The sequence below is a fragment of the Hylobates moloch genome, unplaced genomic scaffold (genome assembly GCF_009828535.3).
Source record: "Hylobates moloch isolate HMO894 unplaced genomic scaffold, HMol_V3 SCAFFOLD_4, whole genome shotgun sequence".
Classification (NCBI taxonomy): Eukaryota; Metazoa; Chordata; class Mammalia; order Primates; family Hylobatidae; genus Hylobates; species Hylobates moloch.
Window position 1 is genome coordinate 139,166,235 of NW_026652279.1, and position 8,948 is coordinate 139,175,182.

The window sequence follows — 8,948 nt, forward strand, 5'->3', positions numbered from 1 at the left end:
CCTGTGGCTTCACCCTGGGTTGCTTCTTTGGCTTAAAGCAATATCCCTCCAGAGCCATATTGAGCATTGTGATATATTTTACAGCATCCCACATATTTTTATAACTTAAGGAAATGCAATTAATGTAACATTAAATGGAAATTATGTGAAAGCTTAATTTTTCTCTGACGAGTTAAAGCAGTGAACTTTCTGAAGGCATGTATTTCATGCCACCGTTCATGTCAGCAGTTTTAAAAAAGAATTCTGTCCTTATTTCACACATTTCTTTCCAAGAGAAAATGTTGAGTACATAAAGAGTTTACAAGAACAAAGCATTTAAAGTTTAATGACTTTTAAATAAATTTTTTATCCTAAAACATTACTAGTCATAAGCACACTTTCAGATTTATATTCTTTTTTTAAAAAAACTATATTTAACATAGATGAGGCAGGGTATTAGAAAGTTCTACAAATATATTAGGGTTCTGTATTTTTCCATAAGCAGAATCCTTGAAAGAGCATGTGTTGGGTTATGGATTTTGTTTTTTTAAAATCTGGTCATATTAAATAAATTAGAAAGGCAAATTAAAGATAACACTGTAATATATTGCTAAGTTACCAATTATATGACCCTTATTATTATACTATAACTGCAAAGAGGTAATAGATGTGATTTTCACCCTCCCTTTTGTAGTGCCTCACAAGCAAAATTATTCACAATAAAATAAACTTAATATATGCCATATAATAATTCAAATTATATGAATTTGAATTCTCCTACTGTCCTACTCTGGCCCATCCCCAATTATTGTGTATATGAAGTACATCCTTTTTTCACACACCTCCCACTAGAGGCAAAAGAAATGTTTTGTAGGTAGTAAGCAAAAAGGAGATTTCTCTTCTTCTCCTTTTTTCCCCTCTCCTATTGTTTTATAGTCTCAGTAACCCAGGTGATGTAGTCAGCTCCACCTTCACCAGCACAGATGACCAAAGAAGTCCTCATGGGTGATCTGAGCAGCACCCCTTTCCTAGGAAAAGCTTTCTCATTGCCTACCATGTACCAGATTTCCACCATAAGAGATGGGTTCCTTTAGATAGTGTTATATTTCCCAGAATGACCTGTGATAATTACATTTTCAAAATTTTATTGGTAAGAGTAGAAGATCTTGAGGTCCCAAAATGTGTGTGAGAGAGAAACTTTACATAGGCAGAGAAATAGAACTGAAGTGTTAAGGAAAAGATCTAGATAATATGCCATTGAGAAGGGGTATAGACAGCCAGAAAGAACATACAGAGAATCAGTAGGACCAAAAAAAATCTCTTGTCTTCTTTCTTTTCCTTTCTGGCTTTTTTTCAGTCTGGCTGAGTGTGTTGCCCTTGGGATCAACCAATCACTGCAGCACATTCACACTTTTCTTGGCCAAGTAGTAGCAACTCAACTTCTACTCTGATAATTATCTTGCTTTACTCTTCATCTTTAAACAAACGTCTAGAGAATACAAAGAAAGTCAATTTTATTATGTTACATGGCTTGACATTTTAAATTGTACTTACATAAAAAGAAGTTGGAATTCATAGCTATTTGGGAAAAAAAAAGCAGTAGAGAGTAGGAGAGATCTTTACCAAGCTCACATCAAGATATAACTTGTTTTAAAATTTATAAAAATAGAAAATTATGGTGCATGGCACATATCTTCGTATCATCATAATAGCTGATCCTTTTCAGAATATGCTTTCTAAACTTTCATTTGTTTTTAAACACTTTTTAGTTTAAAGTATTATGTATTTAAAAATGTAAAAGTCACCTTGGCTTGTGGGCCATACACAAACAGGCCATGAATCACATATGGCCTGTGGTCTGTAGTTCGCTGACCTTTGTCTTACATAAATGAATTAGTTCGATGTCTGGAACTAATTATGTAGTGAAACGACACTACTCATGTCACTACTAACATGAGTAGTGACTTATATGATTACCATTATTCCTCAAGGAACTTACACTCAGTGGAGCAAATCTTAAAAGCTAATTCAGAGGTTGGATAAATTATGTATGCAAAAATTATAAAAAGAATTTTTAAAAAATTAACAATGGAACTGCCCTCTATTCCCCTATTCCCTAAAGACTATAAAGAAAAAAAAATGTTTGAATGAAGACTTTGATGAGGTCTGAGACAGAAACCCTCAACAGTCTTGAGAAACAATGGATGGTATGCTTTTTAAGGTGGAAAGGAACATCTTGCTTCTGATTTTCTTTATTTTTTTCACTTGAGGTTTGCAAGATGAACGTCAAAGCTGCATTGCTCAGGACAACAGAACAAAGCTGAGAGTCAAAGCTAAATTGCTTAGGACAATAAAAAAGATTATGGAGGTTGTGTGTACCGGACAGATCAGTGCAGTTAAGGAGGACAGAAACTTGGTTAAAAATGGGCCCTGCAGAAAGAGCAAATATAGTTTAAAGGAAATTAAACATATATCACAGTGAAAAAATTTTCATTTTCCCACAAACTATATTATTTGCTAGTATTTAGTTAAGCTGGGCCTCTTTTAGAATGAGACTTAGGGAATGTGAGAAGAGTCTATTTACAGACTTTGGCTAAGCCAAAGCCAATCATGGAGGATGGACACCTGTCTGGGATTCGCGTAGTTTACTGAACTGATTGAGAGCACAGGTTAAGAGTCAAACAGAGCTGGTTTGATAGGTAAAAAGCTCAGGTTTTTAAAATTAGCAGTGTAAGATGGGAAAACTACTTAACTTCTATCAGTGTTGATAGCTTTGTCTGTAAAATAAATAAAAATTATTGTTCTGCTTTAGGGATAAAGGAAATTGTGCCTTTAAAGCACTTAGAACAAAATATGGTAAGGAATACACACCCTGGAAAGCCTAATTAGTATTGTATGTCTTCGTGAAGCCCACTTAAGCCATATTACCTGTGGGAACTGCAGATACTGGGCAAGCAACTCCTCTGGAGGCAAAGACTAAGGACATGTGGAGGAATCAGAGGCAAGAAACCCAGCGTGGCATAAGCTATCAGTGACACAAACTCAAGAGCAGATGATGGGAGGCCTGTAGTGCCAGGGTCCGGGGAGTAGCTCCAAACAGCCCAATGGATGGAATACCAGATAAGAGGTCCTGCGTTTAGACTTGCCTAACATCCCAGAAGTACTTGTGATGGCCCACAGCACTTGTCTATTGATGCTTTGGGCCAGATACTTCTTTGAGGTAGTAGTTGTCCTACATACTAAAGAATATTTAGCAGCATCCCTGGCTTCTACCCCAAAATGTTTTATCATCAACATAACCCAATGTCCCCTGGGAAGCAAAACATCCCTGGTTGAGAACCAGTGATATATGAGGACAGTTTTAGTTCCCTCTGATGATCTACAGAAATAATGGCACAAGGTCAAGGGAGTGGACTTTGTGAAAAACAAGAGGTCTTCAGTGAGGAGACAAGCTGGTGATACATAATTTACTTACATAAGGATACAAACACTAATGGGCATGTACCCATTGGTGAAACGTTTAAGGCTCCTTAAGGATGTGTGATTTCTGTTCTCAGTCATAAAATAGAATGGAATATTCTGAAGTACAGGCTGGTAGGTGTTAGCTTCTGAATCTAAGAAGTCTAGAGGTCCTCCAGAGCCATCTTTGGCTCTTAGCACCTTTACACTTCATGTTCCTTTGCTTGAAACTTCCTCCCTGAGGGCCAGTACCCATACAGCCACCTAGAGCTCACTCACCTCACTCCTCTTTCCTTGACCAATTTTCCTGAATCTTTCCTATCTCAGAAACTATTAGTTCTGGGTATCCTTCCCTGAAGCTCTAGACTGGCTGGATATCACTTTCCTGGTCTCCAGCCTGCTTAGTGGTCTATTGCTCCTTCTGGACTAACATTTCCTGAGGGCAAAAACAATATCTTGTTCTCTCATGTATTCCTAGGATCTAGCATGGTGTCTGGCAGGTAGCTGGCAATCACAGGGTATTTGTTGAATAACTTGGTAGTTGCTTTGCAGGAAATAAGCACATCTGGGGTAATCATATTTATATTTTGTTTAAAAATCTCTATATTTCAACTCAAAACCAGTCAAATTCCACATATTCTCAGTTATGCATGGGAACTAAGTCATGTGTACGCATGGATACACAGTGTGTAAAAATAGACAATGGAGACTTGGAATTGTGTGTGTGTTGGGGGGGTGAAGGATGATAAAGGGGGATGAAGGATGAGAAATTACAATACATACTCTTTGGATGATGGTTACACTAAAAGTCAAGACTTCATTACTGTGCAATATACCCATGAATCAAAACAGCATTTGTACCCTCTAAATTTATACAAAAAATTCTCTTTCAGTTGCTACTTAGGAGCGAGTACCATTTTATGAATAAAGCGCCATTGAAGTCATTGCTATTCCTTGAAGCCAAAAAAGGTGATATTAGATTTAGAGGTAACCTGGTTAGTGCTAAAGAATCAAGTAATGAAACTGAAACCCACTGTATAATGTGAAAGCTGAAGAGGCCTTACTCCACTTTGAGTAGTAGATTTTTCTGTTCTGTAATTTTCAAAGGCTATGCTTAGAAACTGTTTTTCTCATTTTATTCCCTGTTACTTATTGTTCTGCTCTGTGAATTTTTTCATTAGAGGTCTATTTGTGCCTGGTTTGCCCTGAGGGAAAGGATGATACAGAACTCTCATCTGTCTCTGTTTCTATGTATTATTACTTGGGCAACGTCAAGGCAAATGCCATATAAATAAATAAAACACTCTGGAAGCTTCAGTTCTCGCTGCTAGGCAGCAAAAAGAGCAAATGTTTAAGTTTTAAGAGATAGACTTAATAAAAAGCAGCCATTTTCCCATAGTATGAGAGAAAAAGGATATTTTTCTCAAGCATTTATAATTTGGCATTGAGGATTAATAAAATATTATTGAGTCTAGCTTTGTTATCTGTCTGTAACAATGGTTATTTGGTTTTATCACAGCCTAGAAATCTCAGTTCTATGGAGCTTAGTGTGTATACTCAGCTATTGCATAATAAAATCAATCTATTGAAAGGAACAGAATCTTTTATTAGGTGAAGGTGGGCAGAAGATATTAATTTTTCATCGTTCTGAAGGCTCATTTCTGGTTAATCTTGTTTTGGTTTCCCCAATCATGTGGAGTGTCAGTAAAACCCAGTCAGAATTACCATCTTCTGAACTCCATGTGAGAAAACTCCATTACTCCCAGATACTGTTGGGTCTTCCACCAGGTACTCTTCTTGGGTAGGGTGTGGGGAGGTTCAATTGATGTATACCTTCTGTGCAGCAGATAGCTAACATGTAAATGTAGAGATTGTCAGCACAAAAAGATAGTGCAATTATTTTAACACAAGTAGAGTAAATCTTCTCTGTTTTTTTTTCCCCAAAAGTGAAAGAATGCTTCCAGTATTCTTTTTGTGAATACTTTCACTCCTTTCCCGGAAGAGTTGATAAATTGAGTGTTCTAGTAAAATAAATATCCTTGATAAGAGAGATTCACTACACTGTCCCTAATGTGATACATAGACTATCATAGCACTTGCCACATATGGATTGCAAATTTTCAAATCATTAAAATCCTAGAGCTCTAAGGACCCTATTGCAGTCAGATACTAAGTGATAGCTATTTGCCAAAGATGGCCTCTAGTATCCATGCTTTTGCATTGTCCCTCTCATATTGAAGCTGGGCTGATCCTGTGACTTGGCTGTTTCAAGAGAAGGTGGCAGAAGTGATGATATATCTGAACTTCTGAGAGCCTGAGCTTCCACATAAGAAGTTCTGTTGCCCTGAAGGAGAGACCACATGGAGAGACAACCTGGAAATACTATATAGAGAGGTCATATGAAGAGGGGACACCCCGAGGCTATAGAGAGAGAGAGAGAGAGGGAATCCCAGCTTTCCTAGGATCCCAGCTGATCCCAGCTATCCCTGCCAAGGTGCTAGGTACATGAGTGCATCCATCTTGGACATTCCATTTTGGATATTGAATATGGAGCTCCCATCTGACTGCAATTATATAAGGAGCTATGAGCAAGACCAGCAGGAGAAGATACAGATGAGACACAGTCAACCCACAGAATCATCAGAAATAACAGAATAATTCTTGGTTTAGCCCAAAGGTTTTGTGGCTAATTTGTTATGCACTCATAGATAACAAAGATAGACACCCTAAAATATGAATAATTTAGTCTAGCCTTCTTATATTGTAGGTGAGGAAACTGAAAAAACTGAAGACCAGAACAATGAACCCATTTGACCAATGTTACAAAGTAATTTAGAAAAAAAAAACATGCTGGAATTAGAAGTCATATATCTGGAGTTTTAATTAAATTGTCTGTTAACCTTACTATGCTGCTTAATATATCGCTGTGGCCCAGTAATTCCACTTTTGAGAATATATCATTAGGAAATAATGAGAACAAATTGTGTCTCAATATGTTCACCACACTATGATTTATAACAAACAATTGGAAACAAACTGTAAGTAAAAGTATAGAGGAACAGCGTATTAGTCCGTTTTCACACTGCTGATAAAGGCAGACTGGGCGATTTACAAAAGAAAAAGGTTTAATTGGACTTACAAAGAAGCCTCACAATCATGGTGCAAGCCAAGAAGGAGCAAGTCCCATCTTACATAGTTGGCAGCAGGCAAAGAGAGAAGGAGGAAGATGCAAAAGCAGAAATTCCTGATAAAACCATCAGATCTCCTGAGACTTATTCACTGCCACGAAAACAATATGGGGGAACCACCCCCATGATTCAATTATCTCCCATAGGGTCCCTCCCACAACATGTGGAAATTATGAGAGTACAGTTCAAGATAAGATTTGGGTGGGTACACAGAGCCAAACCTTATCAACTAGTAAAGGGATTTCTTGTCTTTGCATTTAAAGAATAACATAGCCATTAAAAATAATGCTTACAAATATCATGAAAAACACATGCCATTATGGTAAGTGAAAGAAGTGTAACACTTGAAAGCAGGATAGGGAATGCTTTATATAAGTTCCCCAAGTTAGTTTTTTTCTTCTTCTAAAGACTAGGTAGAAAAAGCAGATTGAAAAGATATCATAAAAACATTAACCATAATTATTAACAAGTAGTGATATTAAATAACGCATTTTTCTTTTTCCCATTTTTTCATGTTATTTCCATATTTTGATATTAGACACATATTTTACACTGAAAAAATGTGTAAAGAAAAGTCAGACTGTACTGACTTTAAGGCCTTAATTTTTTTGAAAATTTTCCATAGGTTTTTGGGAACAGGTGTTATTTGGTTACACGAGTAAGTTCTTTAGTGATGATTTGTGAGATTTGGGTGCACCCATCACCCAAGCAGTATACACTGAACCTGATTTGTAGTCTTTTATCCCTCACCTCCCTCCCACTTTTCCCCTGAGTCCCCAAAGTCCACTGTATCATTCTTATGCCTGTACTTCCTCATAGCTTAGCTCCCACTTATGAGTGAGAACATATGATGTTTAGTTTTCTATTCCTGAGTTACTTCACTTAGAATAAGAGTCTCCAGTTCCATCCAGGTTGCTGCAAATGCCATTAATTCAGCTGAGTAGTATTCCATTGTGTGTGTGTGTGTGTGTGTGTGTGTGTGTGTATTTGCCACAATTTTTTTATCCACTCATTGACTGATGAGCATTTGGACTGGTTTCATATTTTTGCAATTTCAAATTTTGCTGCTATAAACATGTGTGTGCAAGTATCTTTTTCGTATAATTACTTCTTTTCCTATGGGTAGAAACCCAGCAGTGGGATTGCTGAATCAAATGGCAGTTCTATTTTTAGATCTTTAAGGAATCTCCACACTGTTTTGCATAGTGGTTGTACCAGTTCTAGTTTACATTCCCACCAGCAGTGTAGAAGTGTTCCCTTTTCATCTCATCCACACGAACATCTATTATTTTTTGATTTTTTGATTATGGCCATTCTTGCAGGAGTAAGGTGGTGGTATCGCATTGTGGTTTTGATTTGCATTTCCCTGACCATTAGTGATGCTGAGCATTTTTTCATATGTTTGTTGGCCATTTGTATATCTTCTTTTGAGAATTGTCTATTCATGTCCTTAGTCCACTTTTTGATGGGATTGTTTTTTTCTTGTTAATTTGCTTGACTTCCTTGTAGATATTAGTCCTTTGTCAGATGCATAAATGGTGAAGACTTTCTCCCACTCTGTGGGTTGTCTTTTACTCTGCTGGCTGACTTTTCCTTCTTTTGTTCAGAAGCTCTTTAGTTTAATTAAGCCCCACCTGTTTATCTTTGTTTTTGTTGCATTTGCTTTTGGGTTCTTGGTCATGAAGTCTTTGCCTAAGCCAATGTCTAGAAGGGTTTTTCCAATGTTATCTTCTAGAATTTTTATAGTTTCATGTCTTAGATTTAAGTCCTTGATCCATCTTGGTTGATTTTTGTATAAGGTGAGAGATGAGGATTCAGTTTTGTTTTCCTGCGTGTGGCTTGTCAATTATCCCAGCACCATTTGTTGAATAGGGTATCCTTTCCCCACTTTTATGTTTTTGTTTGCTTTGTCGAAGATCAGTTCACTGTACATATTTGGCTTTATTTCTGGGTTCACTATTATATTCCATTGGTCTATGTGCCAATTTTTATATCAGTACCAAGCTGTTTTGATGACGATGGTCTTATAGTATATTTTGAAGCCAGTTAATGTGATGCCTCCAGATTTGTTCTTTTTACTTAGTCTTACTTTGGCTATGCGGGCTCTTTCTTGGTCCCATATACATCTTAGGATTGTTTTTTCTAGTTCTATGAAGAATGCTGGTGGTATTTTGATGTGAATTGCATTGAATTTGCAGATTCCTTTTCGGCAGTATGGTCATTTTCACAATATTGAGTCTACCCATCCATGTGCATGGAATGTTTTTCTATTTGTTTGTGTCATCTATGATTTCTGTTTTGTTTTTGTTTTTTTTTTGTTTT

General features: G+C 36.8%; 1 long non-coding RNA gene across 1 annotated transcript in view; it reads left to right on the forward strand.

Annotated features, from left to right (window-relative positions):
• The first annotated feature begins 4,342 nt into the window (after positions 1–4,342).
• LOC116467367 (uncharacterized) overlaps positions 4,343–8,948 on the forward strand; it is a 43,231-nt gene continuing 38,625 nt past the window's right edge. The window contains exons 1-2 of the long non-coding RNA XR_004247775.1: positions 4,343–4,407; positions 5,138–5,226. This is a non-coding gene — a long non-coding RNA (uncharacterized LOC116467367). The remainder of the gene's footprint in view (positions 4,408–5,137; positions 5,227–8,948) is intronic.